General features: G+C 45.4%; 1 protein-coding gene across 2 annotated transcripts in view; it reads right to left on the bottom strand.

Annotated features, from left to right (window-relative positions):
- The window catches only part of GALNT10 (polypeptide N-acetylgalactosaminyltransferase 10), a 285,295-nt gene that overhangs the window by 72,942 nt on the left and 191,258 nt on the right, over positions 1-21,095 (bottom strand). The window lies entirely within an intron of this gene.

Genomic DNA, 21,095 nt, shown 5'->3' with positions numbered 1-21,095 from the left:
AAGGGACCCGGAGCTCCCCTTAAGCTTTGGTTCCTAAGAAAAATCTCCATAATGCTTACAAACAGCACTTATTGCAGAGTCAGGTCTCTCATTTGACGTTTAGAGATTTTTTAATGCCCTCTTTTCTGTAGCCCTCTAAATTAGGCTAATCTGCTAAAGAAAACTTAATGGAATATTTATGCGATATACAGTAAAATCTGCCGAGTGCGCTAAAGCTGTCCGCAATTCCCGCGAATGAAAGGACGCTGATGGGCTTTATGGCCCGTAAGCGTGATATACGGCGTGTTTATGGCCCCAACAGGTCGCCATCACGACTTAAACACCCATCCTCCCATTAAGATTCCAATCAGTGCTGAAGGGCAACGCGCAGCGAAAAGGGCAAGCGAGCAAAGCCGGTGCACCGCCGCCGTTCCGCCATCTTTGGGGACGCAACAGACGGGAGGGCTGCGCAAGCATAAAGAGGCTCTCAGGGAGGCAATTAGGGCTCTGGCAGACAGAGAGCGGCTAAATAATTTACTCTGATTGCTGGGAAAGAAAGAACAGCTGCTGAGATCCAGTATGAGGATTCTTCCAGTGACAAAGCTGCCAGAGATAATGACATTATTTATCGGGGAAGAAGAGATAAATAAGAGATCTGATGGCCGGATCGTTGTCACGGCTGCTGGGGGGGGGGGGGGGGGGGGGGGAGGGAAACCGAGAAACCTCTAACTACAACAAAGTCGAATTCCACCTTATAATGTGTTGTATGTAAAGCCTGTGAAGTGAATTTATCATGGTAGGAGGAGCCTGTCACTTTTATTAACCACTTCCCTATCACAAGTTATTTCCCCTTAAAAAACCACACCAATTTCTGCCTCATGCTGCTCCCACCAATTTTATCAGTACTTATCACACCTAAATGATCTAAAAGTTTTTTTTTTGTGGGACAAACTAGGCTTTCTTTGGGCAGTACTTTTTGCTAAGAATTATATTATTTTATATGCATTTTACTTGGAAAAATTTCATTTCTCAGTTTGCAGCGGTGTCCTCCACCTGCCCAATCCCCCCCCCCCCTCCATTAACCGGTTCAGCGCCGCAGTGCCGAAAATCTCATGCATCCGAGCAACGTTCACCTCTCATTCATTCGCCTATAACTTTATTGCTACTTATCACAATGAATTGATCTATATCTTGTTTTTTCCGCCACCAATTAGGCTTTCTTTGGGGGGTACATTTTGCTAAGAGCCACTTTACTGTAAATGCATTTTAACCAGCTGAGCGGTCTGGACGAGCTCAGCTCGTCCAACACCGCCAGCGGCTGCCGCTCAGGCCCTGCTGGGCCGATTTTAATAAAATAAAAAGCAGCACACGCAGCCGGCACTTTGCCAGCCGCGTGTGCTGCCTGATCGCCGCTACAGCGCGGCGATCCGCCGCGTGCAGTGGCGAAAGAGGGTCCCCCCAGCCGCCCGAGCCCAGCGTAGCCGGAACAAACAGTTCCGGCCAGCGCTAAGGGCTGGATCGGAGGCGGCTGACGTCAGGACGTCGGCTGACGTCCATGACGTCACTCCGCTCGTCGCTATGGCGACGATGTAAGCAAAACAAGGAAGGCCGCTCATTGCGGCCTTCCTTGTTTATTATGGGCGCCGGAGGCGATCGGAAGAACGCCTCCGGAGCGCCCTCTAGTGGGCTTTCATGCAGCCAACTTTCAGTTGGCTGCATGAAATAGTTTTTTTTTAATTAAAAAAAAACCCTCCCGCAGCCACCCTGGCGATTTAATCAGAACGCCAGGGTGGTTAACATGAAGAATAAGAAAAAAATGGAAAAAATTCATTATTTCTCAGTTTTTGGCCATTATAGTTTGAAATTAATATACACTACCGTAATTAAAACGCATGTATTTTATTTGCCTATATGTCCCGGTTCTTACACCGTTTAAACGATGTCCCTATCACAATTTATGGTGCTGATATTTCGTTTAGAAATAAAGGTGCATTTTTTCAATTTGCGTCCATCACTATTTATAAGCTTATAATTTTAAATAATATAATAACATATTCTCTTGACTTGCATAATTAAAAAGTTCAGACCCTTGGGTAACTATTTATGTTGTTTTTTTTTTTTTTTATTTGTATTTATTTATTTATTTTTTAATAAAAAAAGTGTACGTGGGTAATTTTTGGTGTGGGAGGGAAACTACTAATTTTAAATGTAAAATTATATTTTTTTTTAATCAAAAATGTATGTGGGTGCAGTTTACTATTTGGCCACAAGATGGCCACAGTGAAAAAAAGTCCTGGATGCGAACGATCTCGCATCCAGGAACTAAAATGCTGGGGAAAAGTTTCCTGGGGGCAGAAATACCGCGCTCTCTGGAGAGAAGCGTCGGTATTTCTGCGGGGAAATTAGATTGGTGAATGGGAATTATATTCCCATTCACTGATCGGGGGGCTAGCGGCGGGCGGCGGGTGCGCGCCCGATCACGCGCACCACGCAGGTAAAGCAGCAGTGCTTATCTGGACGAGGAAACTCGTCCAGATAGGCCAAACTGGTTAAAGCGGGATTGTCAGCCATAACCAAATTCTATTTAAACACTGCAGTGTGTTTAAAATGCTGCCAGAAATCTCACCCTGCAGTACAAGCTCTCCAATCTATTCAGGAATCTGTCTGCTGTTATTATATTTTCTCAGTTCCCCAGGCTCTTTTCTGTGCCATTGCCAATGACCCTCCCACCTAACTGCTTCTCACTGGTTGGCTGAGCAGACTGCTGCCTAGCTGAAACACGGTCCTCTGCTCACTAGTGCGCAAAGGTGGATCAGCGCATTACCAGGCCGCCTCCGAATGGCCACCAATTAGAGGTGTGCTGAGCCCCCCCCCCCCCAAGAAACTACAAATGCACCTTGAAACCAAACAGAAGCTCTGCATAAACATCAATAAGCAATGCTATTAAATGGGAGCAGCTGACCAACGTTACTTACATTTGTACATGGCGAGGAAAGGAGTAGCGCTACTTAAAAACAGATTGCATCCTTAGGACTACCAGCTTGAGAGTGCAAGCCCCACTAGTGGGATAAAATACACACCCAGAATTCAAATAAAATGCACCTGTCTACCATTGGAGGATGTTGGTTTCCGTAATAGCTTGCATGCAACTTATTAAGTACTTGCCCCTCCCACTGCGAAGAAGTCATCCCCCATGGGAGGGGCCTAACACTAATTAATCCTAAATTATACATATGCATAGCCTGGGTGCGCTACTAAGTAAAGATTCAAAATTGTGCAAAGGTGGATCAGCGCATCACCAGGCCACCTCCGAATGGCCACCAATCAGAGGTGAGCTGAGCCCCCCCAAGAAACTACAAACGCCCATGGGGATGACTTCTTCGCAGTGGGAGGGGCAAGTACTTAATAAGTTGCATGCAAGCTATTATGGAAACCAACATCCTCCACTAGACATGGTTCCCATCAGGAACAGACCTCTCTTCCTTTGCTATATACAATTCACTGAAATCACGTGGCCAGTACAATATATATGTTATGTAAGTAGATCAAGTATTTATCTACTTATATATGTGTTTTTTCCCCCTGGCATAGTATGGCTGATCCTCCTGCTTTAAAAGTCCTGCAATTAGGTCCCGGCTAGCACTAGTTGGGATCTTTGAAAACAGAAGTAATGTCCCTCCAGCATGCTTCCGGGGGAGGAGTTGGGCAGGTGGAGGACACAGCTCTACACATCTTTATTTGTAGTATATAGCTATATATTGATATGTAGCCCTGCCCTCAAACGGACCTGAACTCAGAACTTCCCTTCTGCTCTAAAAGATAAGCAACAGCATAATAACCTTTAACCAGCTGAGCGGTCTGGACGAGCTCAGCTCGTCCAACACCGCCAGCGGCTGCCGCTCAGGCCCTGCTGGGCCGATTTTAACGAAATAAAAAGCAGCACACGCAGCCGGCACTTTGCCAGCCGCGTGTGCTGCCTGATCGCCGCCGCTCTGCGGCGATTCGCCGCGAGCAGCGGCGAAAGAGGGCCCCCCTAGCCGCCTGAGCCCAGCGTAGCCGGAACAAAAAGTTCCGGCCAGCGCTAAGGGCTGGATCGGAGGCGGCTGACGTCAGGACGTCGGCTGACGTCGATGACGTCACTCCGCTCGTCGCTATGGCGACGATATAAGCGAAACAAGGAAGGCCGCTCATTGCGGCCTTCCTTGTTTATTCTGGGCGCCGGAGGCGATCGGAAGATCGCCTCCGGAGCGCCCTCTAGTGGGCTTTCATGCAGCCAACTTTCAGTTGGCTGCATGAAATAGTTTTTTTTTTATTTAAAAAAAACCCTCCCGCAGCCACCCTGGCGATTTAATCAGAACGCCAGGGTGGTTAAAGAAAAATATTTCTTTGTTATAGCCGATACAAAACAATAAATCTGCAGCGTGTCTACTTCATGCTTTCATGGAAGCAGACATATTGTTAACATATTAGCTATGACTGACAAATTTCTGGCTGCAGCTCAAGTGCTTTGAGTCTGACAGGAGAAAAGTGCAATATAAAGGTTATTTGTCTTGTCTAACTTCAGCTAAACAGACTGTTTTTAAAGTGGATCCGAGAACTTTTACTCATTGCATAATGGTGTTCCTTTCATATAGTTTATAGGGCATTCCTCAAGCCAAATACTTTTTTGTTTTTGTTTTAATACTCCAATACGCTATAAACTAAACGGGCCTCGCCCACAGCTTCTCCAGAGAGCCTTGGCAAGGGCTTATGGGAGCTCAGTCTGGGCAGGAGGAGGAGGTTACTAGCCAGAGATTTCAGAGGCAGAGGGGAGGAGGTAGGAGGAGAGGGGAGTGAGCTGAGGGCTGGAGATGCTATCAGCTGGCCTGTGTGTAATGTGACAAACAGAACATGGCCGCTCTCATTGTATCACAGGAATAAATAATCATATAATAATAATCAAAAATATTGTTGAAGCTGTTTGCAGCTAGATTTGCAGTGTAAACTATCTAAACTTTAGATAAGATATATAGACAAGTTACTTGGTAGAGTTAGTTTTTCCTCTCTGATCCGCTTTAATGCCAGTGTAAACCGAACCTTACAAAAGGCCACTACCTCTATCTCTGGTGGATCTTTTTAAGAACACAGGTAGACCGATCTGGTGTATTAACGTGTCACTGAGTGGCGTATGTGAATGACGAAGGATATATACTCACAAACATGGGTTTCCCACCAGGCAACCAATCGTCAAGCAAGTAGGGAAGTGCCGTCCCTACTCGGCCTTGCTTCCGACAACCGGATTGGTCGCAACTCCAGTGGAAAAGTTGTGCCATAGGAGATTCTCTGAGGGTACGTACCCCAAGAGGGGGGTGGTAGATCTCAGATAATAAAAAGTTAAGAAACTTACCCTCGCTTCAACTTGAATATCATTGCTCAAGGTAGGTAATTCATTTTTCCCTATCTCTTGTTATTTATGGGCTAAGATATTAAATATAGTCACTTTTTTGATACCACAAACACTGGTTGGCACGACAGCCAGGGGCCCCAGTCTCTCTCACTAGCTGGGGCTCCCAAACCACCATGCGATACCTAGAGGGAAATGCAGGCGAGCCCTGGACCTCTCACTTCCAGGGACTTCACCTCCATTACCTTTAAACTGAATGCTAACTGCAACACACACAATTGCTCACTACCAGTTCAAACAATTTCCTACCTCCATCTGGTCAGCAGGCGCCAGTCAGCCAATCAGGTGTACGGTCATACACCCTTTGCCTGCCATACCAAATCTAGCAGGAATTGCATACATTAGCATTCAGGTGGGAGCCGTGGTTGGACGTAATCGTTGATTACATCTTTTACAGGGATGCCCCGTGTAGGCATCTCCCACACAGTCCCCTCCCTAACCACTCACCTGTCAACCGCATCCTGGAAACTGCAAAGAAGAAATTTTAAATCACAAACACTGGTTCGCACGACAGCCAGGGGCCCCAGGTCTCTCTCACTAGCTGGGGCCCCCAAACCACCAAGCGATACCTAGAGGCAAATGCAGGCGAACCCTGGAACTCTCACTACCAGGGACTTCACCCCCACTGCCTCTAAACTGAATGCTAACTGGGCAGTGGGGGTGAAGTCCCTGGTAGTGAGAGTTCCAGGGCTCACCTGCATTTCCCTCTAGGTATCGCATGGTGGTTTGGGGGCCCCAGCTAGTGAGAGAGACCTGGGGCCCCCGGCTGTCGTGCAAACCAGGGTTTGTGATTTTAAATTTCTGTTTTGCAGCTTCCAGGATGCGGTTGACAGGTGAGTGGTTAGGGAGGGGATTGTGTGGGAGATACCTACACGCGGCGGTCCCTGTAAAAGATGTAATCGATTACGTCCAACCAAGCCTCCCACCTGAATGCTAATTTATGCAATTCCTTTTTTGATACCACAGGCGCCTCCAACCCACTACCTACATCTCTGCCACTATCAGACCTCACAAACAATCGTGCGTTAAAGAAAGAGGACTACATTTGTCACTTGCGTTAAAGATAAATGAAGATTGGGGGAACTCTGTAACCGCAATCAATGAAGTTGCGCTTAGTCACAGTGTCATAGTTAAACAACTGAGCGGGCGATCAGACAAAAATAACCACATCCAGCATCTTCCCACTAAACACGCGGCGATTCAGTTAAAGCCCTCGTATGAGGTATTTAAGGCAGTGATGTCGGGGACGGCGGGCCTGCCGGAGGATTGATTGGTAGGGATGAAAGGCTTATTTCTCTATTTCTCCATTTATGAGTGTAGGAGTTTCTATTATGTGCTTACACAGAATGAATGTATGACTAAGATCACTGTGACAACCCGTCCAAATGCCAGAGGAAATCTAAGGTAATGCGCTTGTTTGAAAGGTTGATCTGGAACGGCCCTTACCTCAAATCCCCTTGTCCACCCCTCAATAGTTCTACAAATATCCCTCCTTCTCACTCTTGCCGGCATCGCTGAATATTTTTTACTATTTTAAGCATCTTAAAGCAATACTGCGAGAAATAAAAAATAAAAGAAGTTAGATACTGACCTATGTAGAGAGAAGGCTCTGGATCTCATCAAGCCTTCCCGTTCGGTGTCTCTCGGTGTCCTGGTTCAAGCGCTGTCCCCCGTTCAAATTTGTTACCTCTGGGAGCATTCAGAAAGCTACTGAGCGAGTGCAGCGATTGGTCCCCACCCGCGAGACCATCAGCTCCAGTTAACAAAGGGGGCAGTGGGCGGCCCTGATTGGTGGGTCTTGGGCTGCTCCCTCCGCCTGATTGGTAGATGGCTTCCCAAAGCCTGTTGAAGGCTCTCTCTATATATATATAGCTCTCTATATATATATAGCCTCAGGGCACGATGGTTCCCTATGCTCAGAGACTAGCGGCAGCAGAACGCTGCAATATATAGGTATTTGTGGGGGACACCTAGCGCTTTTCTGCATTGTATTATTCGTGCTATAAGATGAATCCCGCCCCCTTTTTTTTAGTCTGGCCTAACAGAATAAAAAATCATTTTCTTCGCAGTTGATTTATACACTTTGCATTTATCACACAGTAATGTCATGTGTGTAACAATAACAAGTTCCCCCCAGCTCAAAGTACTTCATTACTAGTAGGAGCTGTCATTACATTGATATGGCATCTCATCAAACTAATTCCAGTCTTTTTAATGACTAAAAATGCAGCCTTCTGTCCTAACAGAGCTGCACAGTCACCGGACCCCCCCCCCCCCCCTAAAAAAACCAAAACCCTGTTTCGTGTCTGCTCAGTTCTATCATCTGTAATTGGTGTTTAAAAAGCAACACAGGGAGCTTCCCCGGCAGTGCTAGGCTTCAGCAGCATGTAACTGATGAGCTTCCCAGCAAACTGAAACACAGTCTACTAACCCTTTTGCTAACCTTATGAAATAAGTTTGCCGTTACAGGTTTTTACGGTGCGACTATTCTTTTAGAGCACAGTGGACATTTTGTCTACAGTTCCACCTTAATAGTCGGGTATACACAGTAACATTTTTCTTTTCATACTCCTCTCTCTCTCCAGGCAAGCTCCACCCACCAGGTTATCACCGGCGGATAATCACCGCCGCCAAAGGCGAGGATACAGAAACCTGTCACATTACAGCAGGAATCCTGTACAAGGCGTAACACGTGCACGGCGATTTTCATTTTTGGCTTAGAGCTTCGTTTTAATCCACCTGGAAAGGATGAAATTCTCAGCAGGCTTTTTCCTTCCACAAAAGAAAATGATAAATCAAAAGAAAGCGCGGTAGCGGCTGAAAGGACACTAAACACTACCCCGGAGCAAGCAATTAAGGCATCTTTCCGCTGATTGAAGACCTGCAGGAAGAAATGGCTTTTGCTAGCTATACGAGTTTTTCGGGACAAGAGAGTCGCTCGACGTCTTATTCACTTCACATAAAAGGGCTTTAACGGCCTTTGAGATTGCCTCTCTGTCGCAGCATCCGCCGACAGCGCGGCAAAACCGATCGATAGCGCTGCTATTCGCCAATGTTCTGTGTAGTGCCACTGGCCCATTTTCCATCATCGAGAAGTTTAGTACGGCACTCACGGACGTCTCAAGACGTTCCCTCTTTATTCTATTTTTTTTTTTTTTAAATAGTGCTTTGCCGTATTCAATTGGCTTAAAACGGATCTATCACAGTAATTGCCCTTGACATGAACTGCAAAGGTCAGAATAACCAAATCCCGTTCTTATGCCGAGTAAAGAAAGACATAAGTTTTCTTACCAGTCACAAGTTCTTCTTCAGTCACAAATTCGTCCTGTGCTCACATGAGAACACTTGGTAAATGTTTTAAATTATTAGATGCGATTGGGTTCCTTGCAAAATATGATAGTCTCCCAAGTTCTACCCAGGGGGCAATCTTCCTTGGGTCATATGGTCACATAACTAGAGCAGCCACCATAACCTTTCTTTCTACAGTAACAAGTGTGCATAGGGAGGCGGAGGCTTTGTGGGCCCTTCCTCCTCCCTCTACCCATCACCTACGCAAGTGCAGCCAATTAGCAAAATATGAAAGCTCCCCATTTGTTCACAAAAACCGTCCCTGCCACCTCCTCCCGCCATGCAGAGTAACGGGTAGCTGTAATTTTTTCCTCAAGTTCAAGAAAGATTGTGCATGGGCACACCATTACTTCAAAAAAGTCGGGTGCTTGGTATTATGGCATAGGCTTTGCCAATACAGCATAAAAAAAAAACCGTCAAGTAAACCAGCACACCGTATTCCATGAGAAAAAAAACGCTCTTTTATTGAGCCATTATATCCACAAAAATACCAACAATTGTTTTGGGGGCCTCGCAGGGTCCCCCTTCATTAAGGCGTGTGGTTACCCTGCGAGGCCCCCGAAGCAATTGTTGGTATTTTTGTGGATATAATGGCTCAATAAAAGAGCATATTTTTCTCATGGAATACGGTGTGCTGATATACTTGACGGTTTTTGTAATTTTTTTCCTGCCTCCAGACGCTGCATCACAGCAGAACACTTCCTGCTGCCATTCGCCGGCTCCTGATCACGTGACCCTTGTGACCAATGCTATAATTTTTGCAGGGGGACTATTAGGTCTAGTTACGCTACTCCAAGTGTGGCCACCATGAGACCCATGAGACCCCTTTCCTCCACAAAACAAGTGCTGATACCATGAGGACGTTCCTTCAACCCCCATGGCCAATACCTTCAGTATAGCCATGTCCCTTACGGTAGTGCAATAATCACCCAGTATTTACATGTCCTCTTAGCTGTTCCATGACCACCGAGCATAGTAATATGTCACCCTCCAGTAATTCTATGTCCCACCCAATATAGTCATGTTCTATGTCTCTAACCCCCCATCAATTCGATGAAAAAAATTATTGGGACTGGCTTGGATCGTTAAACCAATTAATTGACAATCTATTCCTCACCATTACATTTTCTAAAAAATCAATAAGAAACATCAACCACTCCCAATTGACTTGTATAAAGAAAAAAAAAAAAGAAAAGGAAATCTGATCAGATTTCTCAGTCCATTTAAAAAAAACTTATTTTTTTTAAAACAACCAATTGTTGGGGGAATAAAGGGAAAACAACATCTTTTTATTGTATCCACCATACAATTTTTTTATATTTTTTTCTTCAATTTTAGAATTTCAATTAGTTTTTGTTAGATCTAGCTTATGTATTGCATAGGGTTGATAATTTTTTTTCCCCAATTATGAAAAAAATATTCAAAACTGAAAAAATTGCTTGGGGCAATAATTCAAAAAAAAATTTACAATTTATCCTACACTATTCAATTTTCTGGAAAATAGATCAGAAATATCTACATCACCCAATCAACTTAAATTGAAAGAAAAAAAATGTGATCAGATTTCTCTGTCGGATAAAAAAAAAAAAAGTTTACGGATCAACTGATCATTTTTAGCAAAAAATGGGAAAAAAAACGAAACTTTTTAATGCGTATGTGAAATACGGACGCCAAGGACAATGGAGCGCAGGGAAACTGAGGATTGTAGAATATTGGTACATTTACTAATATACTACTATTTAAAGTGTTAATCTTTGATAGTAAAATATCGGTAAATGTTACCGATATTTTACTATAGGTAAACCTAACCCTACTCTCGCACAGAACCCTCCCCCCAGGCCTAACCGTAAGGGCCACCCACAAACACCCTTACTAACGCCTAATCACCCCCTCAAACAACCTTGCTGTCTAACCCTAACCGCCCCCCGACACAAACCCCCTTCCTGTCACCAATCCTAACCCCCCCCCCCCACTATTCCTGACATCTAACCCACCGCCCATGCAAACACCCCTCCTGGTGACCAACCATAACCATAAACACCTGCAAAAACACCTGTCCTGACACCTAACCCTAATCACCCCCTTCCTGCACAACCCCTTCCCTGACACCTAACTCATGCAAAAAAACGATAATTATCAGGTGCCAAACATGCCTCGCGGGGCACCAAAACTCTGCTGCAAAAAAAGGAAATAATTATTTGGCACCACCTAGCCCCTGAATTTCCCCTTTTGTTGCCGGCTTGCCAATATTTTCAATGAAAGTTAATGGCGGCATCCGATTAGTCCAGCAGCCGCATGCACCCAATTTGTCTGACATCTTATTTAATGCATCTTGTGCGGCATTCTTTATGATGTTGAAAGATGCTATTCAAAAGTAAAATAAAATGTTCCTGGAACTGGGATTTAGAACTTCTGCGGCTGATAACAGTAAAAGGACAAAGACCTTTCAGAAGGTAAATAATATTCTCCTGCAATGCTCCGGTTAATGACGTTCCATAGAGTGCTACTTTAGGCAGCAGGAGATGTATTACAGTCAATAAATCAGCTACTCAGTCACTTCTACAATAAAGTCAGCTACGGTAAGGCCTTATAGCGGAGGGGGTACGTTATATACTATAATAAAGCACGTTACAGAGTGCCGAGACCAGCATCACATTCTTTCTCATGCCGGATATATTAGGACATAGTATTCTCGTAACCAAATAAATGCCCCGATACGATCAGCGAAGCCATTTGAGCTTTCTATGGAATATATCTCGCTGGGAATAGTGGCCATCGGATTAGCGCAGACCTAACAAGAAGTGAAAAATAAACAGTCGCCGAGACACGGCAATTTATCATCCTTACTGCCTAAATTACTCTCCGCAAGAAGCCTTCTGGGTAATACATATGCAGTCATATTAAGTGGATAAGGAAATTTGAGTCAATAGTGGGGTGGGGAGACATGTGCTACACAACCACATGCAAATTAAGCCAATGTTATCCACAAGGCAAGATAAGCCCGTGCATGGCGACTGGATGTAGAACGCTGGTATCATGGTTATCTCATTGTTCTAACAAGTCAGATTAGCTGAAAAATGCTGTATGTATTCGCTTAAAGCGCTGCCAAGTTGTATTTACTTTATCTCGACACAGCAGCTTAGACTCTCACCCATATACATACCAAAATGAGGAACCAATGTTTTCCTAGTCCTGTGTAGAGCTACAGAACAACACGAGGAACCAATGTTTTCCAAGGCCTGAGTAGACCTTCAGAGCTAAACAAGGAACCAATGTTTCCCCAGTCCTGTGTAGACCTACAGACTAACACGAGGAACCAATGTTTCCCTGGTCCTGTGTAGACATACAGAACAACACGAGGAACCAATGTTTCCCTAATCCTGTGTACACCTACAGACTAACACGAGGAACCAATGTTTCCCAAGCCCTGAGTAGATCTACAGAACAACATGAGGAACCAATGTTTCCCTAATCCTGTGTACATCTACAGAACAACACGAGGAGCCAATGTTTCCCAAGCTCTGAGTATACCTACAAGAAAAACATGAGTTGCCAATGTTTCAGAAGCCCTGAGTAGACCAACAGGCCAACACAAGGAACCAATGTTTCCCAAGTCCTGTGTAGAGCTGCAGAACAACACAAAGAACCAATGTTTCCCAAATCCTGTGTACACTTACAGATCAACACGAGGAACCAATGTTTCCCTAGTCCTGTGTAGACCTACAGAATAACACGCGGAACCAATGTTTCCCTAGTCCTGTGTAGACCTACACAACAACACGAGGAACCAATGTTTCCCTAGTCCTATGTAGATGTACAGGTCAACACAAAGAACCAATGTTTCCCAAGTCCTGTGTAGACCTACAGAACAACATGAGGAGCCAATGTTTCCCTAGTCCTGAGTAGACCTACAGAACAGCACCAGGAACCAACGTTTCCCAAGTCCTGTGTAGATGTACAGGCCAACACAAAGAACCAATGTTTCCCTAGTCCTGAGTAGACCTACAGAACAGCACGAGGAACCAATGATTCCCAAGTTCTGTGTAAACGTACAGGCCACCACGAGGAACCAATGTTTCCCAAGACCTGTGTAGACATACAGAACAACACAAGGAACCAATGTTTCCCTAGTCCTGAGTAGACCTACAGAACAGCACGTGGAACCAATGATTCCCAAGTTCTGTGTAAACGTACAGGCCACCACGAGGAACCAATGTTTCCCAAGACCTGTGTAGACATACAGAACAACACAAGGAACCAATGTTTCCCTAGTCCTGAGTAGACCTACAGAACAGCACGTGGAACCAATGATTCCCAAGTTCTGTGTAAACGTACAGGCCACCACGAGGAACCAATGTTTCCCTAGTCCTGTGTAGACCTACAGAACAGCACGTGGAACCAATGATTCCCAAGTTCTGTGTAAACGTACAGGCCACCACGAGGAACCAATGTTTCCCAAGACCTGTGTAGACATACAGAACAACACAAGGAACCAATGTTTCCCTAGTCCTGAGTAGACCTACAGAACAACATGAGGAGCCAATGTTTCCCTAGTCCTGAGTAGACCTACAGGCCAACACGAGGAAAAAATGTGTGCCTAGTCCAATGTACACCTACAGAACACCACGAGAAACCAATGTTTCCCTAGTCCTGTGTAGACCTACACAACAACACGAGGAACCAATGTTTCCCTAGTCCTGTGTAGACCTACACAACAACACGAGGAACCAATGTTTCCCTAGTCCTGTGTAGACCTACACAACAACACGAGGAACCAATGTTTCCCTAGTCCTGTGTAGACCTACACAACAACACAAGGAACCAATGTTTCCCAAGTCCTGTGTAGATGTACAGGCCAACACAAAGAACCAATGTTTCCCAAGTCCTGTGTAGACCTACAGAACAACATGAGGATCAATCAATGAGAAAGAGGGTTGCCGGCACTACAATGTCTACAACCGTGTCACTGGGATTTTTGAGGAAGGAGAGATGTTCTAAAGGCCACCTTGTTATTATGATAAATACTGCGTGCTCATGACAGATGAATCGAATACATACATTGGATCAGCATCATTAGAAAAAACAGTTGAGTCAGGTACTGCAGTGATTGCTGTTTTAATGGTGTTTCAGATTGAAGTAAATCACCATAGTTTTATCAAAAATTGTGACATTTTAAGGTAGGTGCAAAACATCATCATCATTGGAAATTTCATCAAGTATAAAAATCTTGTGCATTCAAACAGTTGCAAGAGGAGGATGTCCTACCATGTCAAAAGGTGGCGGTGGTGGGTGCAGGGCAAAAACGGTAGCCTAACGGCCGTTTCGCGCGGCGGTGCTTCTTCCGAGGCTGATCCACGTTTGTACACATGAATATACAGGCTTTTTATTTCCTGTGTCATGAACTGGGGGCGCGTACGCTATGGCGTACGCATTTCCGGCCGCATGCGTAAAAACGTTCGCGTTAACCAGGCGTTCATGCGTACAAAGAAAGACGCGTTACCAGACGCGTAAAAAACGCGCGTCAAATGCGAACCATGCAAAACGGCATGGGGCGCATACGGACGCGTAATTCCGTACGCATGCAATCTAGAAAAGAGGCGTATTCACCATCTTAAGGGAGCAAATTTCTCCAAATTGCAGGGTTAGTCGCTAGAAAATGAAGGAGCCGTTTGAGGCTAACTGTGTAGTGTAGTGACTCAAACGTGCATGTGGAACGTGAGATTGCATTAAAACACCGAAAATGCGAGAAGGGAGGGAAAAGGGAGAAAAAGATTACTGGTTAGCGGAAGCAATTAATACAAGGATCATCCATCCTTGTTGCAAGACCTGTTTGTGGAAATAGCAATATAAAAGGTCATATATCAAAAATTAAATATTTGTTCAAATGGTAATCTCAATACATAGATAGCTGCAACTATGGGTCTAAAAAACATGCCAAGTCATTATGATCATTGAAACCCAATGGACCTAGGGCTTCACTTTTGATAATCAATAACGATTCTTTTCTCAATAGGAGTCGGGAACGCTCTCCTCCTCGTTTGGGAATCATAACTTGTGCCAAACCACAAAATTTTAGTACATTTGGATTGCTTTCATGTAATTCTCTGACATGTTCTATCATTCTCGTGGCGCCTTTTCCGTTATCAACGGAACGCCAATGTTCTTGTATTCTCTCTTTTAGGGGGCGAGTGGTCTTACCAATATAAAATCGGCCACAAGGGCACCACAGAGCATAGACTACAAATTTAGTGTTACAGGTAATTAAGTCACGCACTGTCCACTGCAAGGCGCCCACACGATAGGACGTGCCGGTGCACATAAATTGGCAGTGGGAGCAGAATTGGCAGAATTGGCATCTGTGGTTGCCCTTGGGCCGACATCTTTGTAACCAGTTCTCAAGGGAATTGGGCGTACATTCACTTTTGGTGACATGATCCCCAATTGTGGGCGCACGTCTAAACGCTACTAGGGGGGATGGAGGTAGCAAAGATTTGAGGGTGGGATCTTTAACTAGGATGGACCAATTCTTTTTGATAACATTTCTGACTGTACTGGCCATCTGTGTATAATTAAACGTAAAGGCAATTCTATCATCATGTTTGGGGCCTCGCTTCTTCAGAGCATTTTATGGCCCAGGGAAATGCTCTGAAGAAGCGACTTTGCAGTAGAGGGTATTCCGAGAGGGATCTAGATATTGCTTTCTGTGAGGCCTTATACAAAAATCGAGATGACCTCCTGTTCAAAGATCGAGGCCCCAAACATGATGATAGAATTGCCTTTACGTTTAATTATACACAGATGGCCAGTACAGTCAGAAATGTTATCAAAAAGAATTGGTCCATCCTAGTTAAAGATCCCACCCTCAAATCTTTGCTACCTCCATCCCCCCTAGTAGCGTTTAGACGTGCGCCCACAATTGGGGATCATGTCACCAAAAGTGAATGTATGCCCAATTCCCTTGAGAACTGGTTACAAAGATGTCGGCCCAAGGGCAACCACAGATGCCAATTCTGCTCCCACTGCTAATTTATGTGCACCGGCACGTCCTATCGTGTGGGCGCCTTGCAGTGGACAGTGCGTGACTTAATTACCTGTAACACTAAATTTGTAGTCTATGCTCTGTGGTGCCCTTGTGGCCGATTTTATATTGGTAAGACCACTCGCCCCCTAAAAGAGAGAATACAAGAACATTGGCGTTCCGTTGATAACGGAAAAGGCGCCACGAGAATGATAGAACATGTCAGAGAATTACATGAAAGCAATCCAAATGTACTAAAATTTTGTGGTTTGGCACAAGTTATGATTCCCAAACGGGGAGGAGATCGTTCCCGACTCCTATTGAGAAAAGAATCGTTATTGATTATCAAAAGTGAAGCCCTAGGTCCATTGGGTTTCAATGATCATAATGACTTGGCATGTTTTTTAGACCCATAGTTGCAGCTATCTATGTATTGAGATTACCATTTGAACAAATATGTAATTTTTGATATATGACCTTTTATATTGCTATTTCCACAAACAGGTCTTGCAACAAGGATGGATGATCCTTGTATTAATTGCTTCCGCTAACCAGTAATCTTTTTCTCCCTTTTCCCTCCCTTCTCGCATTTTCGGTGTTTTAATGCAATCTCACGTTCCACATGCACGTTTGAGTCACTACACTACACAGTTAGCCTCAAACGGCTCCTTCATTTTCTAGCGACTAACCCTGCAATTTGGAGAAATTTGCTCCCTTAAGATGGTGAATACGCCTCTTTTCTAGATTGCATGCGTACGGAATTACGCGTCCGTATGCGCCCCATGCCGTTTTGCATGGTTCGCATTTGACGCGCGTTTTTTACGCGTCTGGTAACACGTCTTTCTTTGTACGCATGAACGCCTGGTTAACGCGAACGTTTTTACGCATGCGGCCGGAAATGCGTACGCCATAGCGTACCCGCCCCCAGTTCATGACACAGGAAATAAAAAGCCTGTATATTCATGTGTACAAACGTGGATCAGCCTCGGAAGAAGCACCGCCGTGCGAAACGGCCGTTAGGCTACCGTTTTTGCCCTGCACCCACCACCGCCACCTTTTGACATGGTAGGACATCCTCCTCTTGCAACTGTTTGAATGCACAAGATTTTTATACTTGATGAAATTTCCAATGATGATGATGTTTTGCACCTACCTTAAAATGTCACAATTTTTGATAAAACTATGGTGATTTACTTCAATCTGAAACACCATTAAAACAGCAATCACTGCAGTGCCTGACTCAACTGTTTTTTCTAATGATGCTGAGAACAACATGAGGAGCCAATGTTTCCCTAGTCCTGAGTAGACCTACAGAACAGCACTAGGAACAAATGTTTCCCAAGTCCTGTGTAGAGCTACAGAACAATACGAGGAACCAATGTTTCCCTAGTCCTGTGTAGGCCTACACAACAACATGAGGAGCTAATGTTTCCCTTGTCCTGTGTAGAGCTACAGAACAATACAAGGAACCAATGTTTCCCTAGTCCTTTGTAGACCTTCAGCGACAGACCTGGTTATTTTGTGTGGAGGCCTAGGTTACACCTGACCAGAAGCGCTCCGATTCACAGAAATGAGCAACGGACATGTAATGGATCCACCGTGGTGGAGCGATGGTAGGAGTGGATAATTCTGGCTGCCGCATTTATGATGGACTGCAGCGGGGCAATTTGGGTCATAGGGAGACCAGACGCCTATCCCATCGTCTCCTTTTCCCCGCCAAAGCAATTGTATGCATTGTGAGGCTGTAACCTAGCAACGCACCTATACAGCAATCGCCTCTGAGCTATCGACAGAGGGATTGGGTTCTGATCCTTGAAGGTAGCAATCACTGAGCATGAACCTTAAAGGCCACCTGAACTGAGAGGGATATGGAAGCTGAAATATTTGTTTCCTTTTAAAGAGGAGCTGTCAGCCATACTATCTCAGAAAAAAAACACATATATAAGTAGATAAATACTTGCTCTACTTATAGAACATATGTATTGCACTGTCCACATTTTGATTTCAGTGTTTTTTCTATAGTAAAAAGAGAAAATCCTTCTTAGGATTTGACTTTTTCTATCTTGAAGCCAATCCTGACATCATTTCCTCCCTTACTCCGATTGTGTATACATTGCCCACCCTCTTCCCAGTCTTCAGACACTCCCACCCAGCTCTGTAGTAGAGCTTGCAGTTTCTCAACATGAGCAATATTGGCCAATCAGAGAGGAACAGAGGTGTGGGAGGGGAAAACAGGAGGGAAAGGGGCTTCAGCCAATCAGGCTGCATTAGTTAAGTCTGAGGAGAAAGTAGAGAAGAAAAAAAGACAACCCAGCATGCCTTGCAACTTCCTTTGTGCGGCAGATGTACCAAATAAGAGTCAGGTACACTGGGGAATGATGTTTTATTGAGAAGAAAAGTAAGAGTGATTTTTAACTTTTGGATTGCCTGGTTAGCATCCTTATTACTTGTTTACCAGATCAAAATAAAGAATTTTTTATTTTATTTTATGCCTAACAGTTACACAATGCACATTGCCTGGCTGTCCTCTGCCTCTAATACTTTTAGCCACACCACAGACAATGAACATGTAACAGATCAGGTGCAGGTATGTGATAATTGAGGTTCTTTCCGACCTCAGTTAACACAGGCCCGCATACTGCGCAGCTACCCTGCGCGCTGTGCGAAGTCAAACAAATACCGAACTATAGCAATGAGTGGAGGGGGCTGAATTGTGGACAGGCAGAGGGGAGGAGGAACTGCCACTTCCTCCCCGTCCCCACCCATATTCGTAGTCAGAATGGGGTTGCAGGGGGCGCTGGAGGTGGGAGGATGGTGTTGTGTGCTAGTGCACAGCAACTGTAACAATATTATATTATAAATATATCGGAGCAAAGGTCGGGATCAGGAGTACTTAACCCTGCCCAGCCTCCAACATTAATGCCATCCTGATATCCTGGTGTACATGTATCATCGCCACCTGGTCAGCTGATGGACGGCTATCCCTGCTGCCACTCAAATTCCATGCGGTGTTAAGTACTATTACCCCTCCAAGTCGCAGCAACTTGGAGGGAGAACTAATTTTGGGGTCTGGCGATCGCCGACACCTGAACTACACTGCTGAGTGGCCACAAACCTAACAACATTATATCTATGGCGGCACCCAAGTCGGGCGCAGCGTGGGGAAGATTGCACGCCGAAATATATCTTGTCCTCCGATATTATCCGCTTGCAGAAACCTAACCAGGGGCGTAACTAGAAATCACTGGGCCCCCCTGCAAAACCTTGGATGGGGCCCCCTCCCCCTTCTGCACAGGTAAACTGAGAACCAATGTTATTCAATTGGCTAGTGCATCCTTGAATATGTTTTCCCCATGCAGATAGAAACAGACAGCAGTGAAGCACTGGGAGCACTTACTCTATCAATTACATAAGCTTCTGTGATAAAACGTGCATGTTTTCACACATAAAGACACACATGGTGTGCAGAAAACGCATACAGAAAACAGACAGACGAGTGTGCTCCCAGCCTCAGCTTATTACTAGAGTTGGGCCGAACCTCCGATTTTAGGTTCGCGAACCGGGTTCGCGAACTTCCGCAGAAGGTTCGGTTCGCGTTAAAGTTCGCGAACCGCAATAGACTTCAATGGGGATGCGAACTTTGAAAAAATAAAAAAATTATGCTGGCCACAAAAGTGATGGAAAAGATGTTTCAAGGGGTCTAACACCTAGAGGGGGGCATGGCGGAGTGGGATACACGCCAAAAGTCCCCGGGAAAAATCTGGATTTGACGCAAAGCAGCGTTTTAAGGGCAGAAATCACATTGAATGCTAAATGACAGGCCTAAAGTGCTTTAAAACATCTTGCATGTGCATACATCAATCAGGTAGTGTAATTAAGGTACTGCTTCACACTGACACACCAAACTCACCGTGTAACGCACCGCAAACAGCTGTTTGTGTAGTGACGGCAGTGGCGGGTTCACTGAACAGAACAGGTATGCAGTGGCGGGTTCACTGAGCAGTACAGGTATGCAGTGGCAGGTTCACTGAACAGGTATGCAGTGGTGGGTTCACAGAACAGGTATGCAGTGGTGGGTTCACAGAACAGGTATGCAGTGGCAGGTTCACTGAACAGGTATGCAGTGGTGGGTTCACAGAACAGGTATGCAGTGGTGGGTTCACAGAACAGGTATGCAGTGGTGGGTTCACAGAACAGGTATGCAGTGGTGGGTTCACAGAACAGGTATGCAGTGGCAGGTTCACTGAACAGGTATGCAGTGGCAGGTTCACTGAACAGGTATGCAGTGGTGGGTTCACAGAACAGGTATGCAGTGGCGGGTTCACTGAACAGGTATGCAGTGGTGGGTTCACAGAACAGGTATGCAGTGGCAGGTTCACTGAACAGGTATGCAGTGGTCTCACTGAACAGAACAGGTATGCAGCCAGGAACAAGCTAAGCCTAACTAATCTTTCCCTATGAGAGACAGTCTGCAGCAGCTCGCCCTACTCTCACTAATGCAGGCACACGAGTGACCGTAATGGCCGCCGCTGCCTGCCTTATATAAGGGGGGTGGGGCTCCAGGGCTAGTGTAGCCTAATTGGCTACACTGGGCCTGCTGACTGTGATGTAGAGGGTCAAAGTTGACCCTCCATGGTGCATTATGGGGCGAACCGAACTTCCGCAAAGGTTCGCCTGCGGGACGCGAACGCGAACCACGGAAGTTCGCATGGAACCGTTCACAGGCGAACCGTTCGGCCCAACTCTACTTATTACACTCACTCTGTCCATCTCTGATGGAGCAGAACTGGCTCTGCAGACTCCTCCAGCATCACTACAGTACACAGCACTTGGGGAGGGGATGGAGAGGCTGGGGCAGGGCACTGTACACAAAACCCTGCTGAACACAGAAAAGGGACTGTCTACAAATTTGTGTGTGTACAAAACTTTGTATGATTTCTTATCAGTGGCTGAGCAGATGCAGTCATTATAACACTTGTGCAGAGATCAGAAAGTTTTTTTCTCTCCGTGCCCTTAGTTGACAGTTTCTCAGGACACGGAAAATACATTTTTCACCCCTCGGGGCCCCCTGCAGCTGCGTCCCTTCAGGATCTATTGTTACGCCCCTGCATCTAACCCTAACCACCCTCCCTCAACAACCCCCCACCAATGCCTAACCCTACTTAGAGACCACCCCCCCAACCTCTGTTGCCTAACAAACCCTCCCCAAGCCTAACCTTAAAGATACCCACGCATAACTTTAACCCCTCTTCCCTGCCCCCTGAAAACAATAATTATCTGCGCCGCATAGGTGCCCACACAAATGAT

Source organism: Hyperolius riggenbachi, chromosome 3 (assembly GCF_040937935.1).
Source record: "Hyperolius riggenbachi isolate aHypRig1 chromosome 3, aHypRig1.pri, whole genome shotgun sequence".
NCBI classification, from domain to species: Eukaryota; Metazoa; Chordata; class Amphibia; order Anura; family Hyperoliidae; genus Hyperolius; species Hyperolius riggenbachi.
Note: the sequence above shows the minus strand (reverse complement) of the source record. Positions and strands in the feature narration are given on the sequence as shown.